Here is a 3,860-nt window from a genome sequence, read left to right on the forward strand (position 1 = left end):
TCTGATTCGATCTATTTTGTGATATTTGCTCAGGATGTGTCTGTCAGGTTGTTTATACCGAGCGATGGGTTGCGTGAGAGATAGTAGAAGTGTGTGGAGGTATGTGGGCCTCAGAGACGCGGCGGGCGGAGGCATCCCCTGTGATTGGTGCAAATGCTGCTTTTAATAACAGAACAAAAGAGGAACTGGAAATGCATATGTTTAAAAAATGTGGATTTTCCCCCAAAACCCTCTCACTCTCTCACTCTGTGGCTTTGGTAATTTTATATTGGCTGTGGGTTTGGCAAAAGACAAAAAAGAGCAGAAAAGAGGCACAGGGGGGAGTGGGAGGTGGGGGGTAGTGGGTTGGGTTCATAGCTCATAGATTTTGCAAAGTTTTATTAGATGTATTTATTCATTTTTATGTTCGTATTATTTCAAGTCCTGCGAGTGCGTGGGGAGGGGCCACAACAATGTGTGGCTGATTGATCATCTGAACTTTTGATCACTGGGTGCATTTCCAAGGCTGCGCTTTTATTTGATTGACACAGAAATATTTTCTACTTCAATAGACAACCGCATTTGCTTATTTGATCCAAATGCATGTATGCACATAGTCATCACAGTTTATACATTCATCCCTCAGTCAGTATTGCAGTTACTGGGTTTCTGTCAGGTCGTCTGACGTCCCAGAGCTTCCTCGTCTTTGATTGAATGTTTCCATTTTTCACATTATGGAAGGAAAATTTGACACCCTGAAAACATTCATTACGTATTTTACCGTGTGTTATATTCTCTCTCCCGATCCTCAAACTGAAGGGACTTTTTTGTCAATAAAACCGTGGCATTAAACTGCTGTAGACTCTAGCTCTGTTTTACTTCACTTGGTGTGATGGTGCTAATCACTCCCTAAAATAGAGCCAGTTCATCAGACACACAGTCAAACACTCCTCCCTCTTAATCAGCAGTGTGTTGGCAGTGAAAGTCAAACACTATTACCTCATCTTTTAATACTGCCCTTTCTTTCTTTGACTTATTAATGATGGTACTCTGAATATTCCCTAATGAAGTCAAAACAGTACAGAAATATCAACTGTGCTTCCGTATGATAAGCATTGTAGTCGAACGAGCAGCCATTACTTCGCATGCAGGCAAAAGAGCAGAAGTGCTGCAAACTTTGGGCAAAGTTTGCTTACAACAACAGATTTTTGATGCATGAACTGATGAAATGTAACAAACCGACATTAGTTCAAAACCATTTTGCATCTGTAGGTAGTTATTTTGTTTGCTGCAACTCTGAAACAAAATGTTTTTGAGAATGTGTAAGTATTTCTTAATATTCATAGAAGTAAGAGAATGAGAAGTTTGTGAAGTTTTGTTTCATCTGTTACATGTTTTTCATCTAAAACTGATTTAATTTTCACAGTCCAAATTTAACTTTACAGTCATTTGCTTGGCCATCTCTGTGTGAATGAACCTATATGTGTGACAGCATATGGCATTTTTGTGTCTGTATATCACGGCTTTGGTCTTTTGTGAACTTGTGTAATTCGTTTCCTTGGGGAGGAGAGAAAAGTTCGTCGATGGAGAATCACTTTCAAACTGGATGGAAATCAGTGTCTTCCTCAAAGACTGCAGTAATGGCTATAATGGCTATAATGGCTAACAGGCCAAGCCACCTGGCCTTGGCCTTGTTGCTCTGCTTTGACGAACAGTTTCTCCACCCACCAGGGAAATACATCTGTAGCTGCGTTCATTCTTCATAGACAGGCCTGCTCGCTGTCTCGTACGGTGAATCGAAACTTAAATATCTTCGCCACCCAATCTGACAGCTTGTTGCTCATGGATGGGACTTGTAGCATGATGCAAGTGATGCCGATGCAGAGTTGCCATCTGACTGTGGTGATTTCTGTACACCACAAATATAAGTCAAGGCAGTTAAATGTCATCTTACTCACTGTCAAGCCCCGAGCCAAACGACTTATCAGAAAAATGTCATCGCCAATTGTTGGTGCTATGGTTGACTAAACGCTCTGATGCATGGCACCCACAACTTTTTGACCTGCGTCACTCATGCATGGTTTGTTACAGTTAGCCATGTGTTTACTCAGCGTACCGTTAAACCTAAAGCTCAGTGAAATACCAGCAGAGTGATAATTCTATCTCCCTCCTTTGAAATAACGTAATAATTAACTCCATTTCATAGTCACTGGAGGAAAATTGGCTCGAAATCATCACAGTTAAACCTTGTAGGGTTGATATTTACACCCCCAGCAAGAGGTTTTAAATTAATTGAGAGGAAAAATGATGATCTAATTAGAGAAATCAACAAACTACAAGATTCTGGTGACAAAGTATGTACAATTTTATTACAAATATCCACAAACATGCAAAAAATACATAGAAAAAGTTGATACAAAAAGACGGTGCCAGTAAAAGATATATAAAAAAAACACTGCTTGTTGTTAAAAAAAAGTGCGCAGATGCAGAGTGAAAGTAAACCAATTTTTTCCTATTTTTTGCCACAGAAATAACAGGTAAGGAACTATGCAAGAGCAGAGCGGCAGTTGGTGTGTCACATATGCATATCTTTGGTGATAAACACACACACACACACACACACACACACACACACACACACACACACACACACACACACACACACACGCACACACACACACACACACATTATGACCAAGAAGTGTCTCTGGTACATGGTATGCATGAGTGCCACAAGCTTAGTCACACCTCATGCACCACCGTCTTATCTCGTTGTACCAAGGCTTTGTCGGATTACTCACAGTGTTTGAGTACATCTGAGGCACTTTTCGCGTTGACTACACTGCAGTCAGAAAGAGGAAGTTAAAAGCTGATGCATGTGTCCTGAGACTTGACCCTCTCGCCAAACCTCAACAGACAGCCCGAAGACGTGTGACACACCTCGTTCCTGTGGTGTGAAAATAGGCTCTGTCACATGTCAATTATTACGAGAAATAAGAGATATTTTAGCAATGAATGAAGCAGCTCCGTGTGATTATTACGCAAACAGCGAGACAGTGCGAGTTTTATTTGCTCCCTCAAAGGCAAAAAGCCCAGAGTCTTACTTCATCTTGTGCCCCTTTCAACCTCCCACACAGAAATGCAGAAATGACCGTCCTCTAGCGAGGCTTACAGTTAAAAAGGTGCAGTCCACTGCTTCTTGTTTAAGAAATAAATAACCGCCTTCCAGTTCTCTTTTCACTGCTTGCTCTAAACAACTAAATGGATTGCTGATGAGTTAAAGCCACTGTGCTCCATAGTTGAGAAGAGATGAGCTGGTTGTATTTTGTGTTTTCACAGCATGAATGATTAAAGTTCTGGCAGCAAATACTTGTACATATACTTCTCACTGGCTTTGGGACAAAGTAATAGCTGCATGTGTGTATTTTCATTTAAAACATTTTACAAGTTATTGTTCATTTCTTAAAAAAGAGGTAAAGATTTGTTTCAAATAATACCACAGGATACTGAAAAAATTAATGTTACTTGCACTTATTCGGAAGAATAAATATACTAACTGAGTATCAGGCTGTATCTGTAACATTTACCCTCTAACTTTGATGGCATGTTAAGGTAACAGTAGACATCTTTCCATCCTGCAATCGATCCTGCAAACATTTCCTTCAGGGCCTGCTTTCTTAACCCGCTCACTGGTGTGCATCTACTTGTGAACAGTCGCAATGTTTCAAGCAAAGTGAAAAAAAAAAAAAAAAAAAAAAAATCATCTGGATCCTGGATGTAAAAATACAAAGGCCTCTGCTTTATGGGTTGTGCAACAGTCAGCAGCAGCAAGCATATAATAAGTGAGACATCTGGATATGTGAAATGACCTCAGACAAGTC

The sequence above is a fragment of the Chaetodon auriga genome, chromosome 2 (genome assembly GCF_051107435.1).
Source record: "Chaetodon auriga isolate fChaAug3 chromosome 2, fChaAug3.hap1, whole genome shotgun sequence".
NCBI classification, from domain to species: Eukaryota; Metazoa; Chordata; class Actinopteri; order Chaetodontiformes; family Chaetodontidae; genus Chaetodon; species Chaetodon auriga.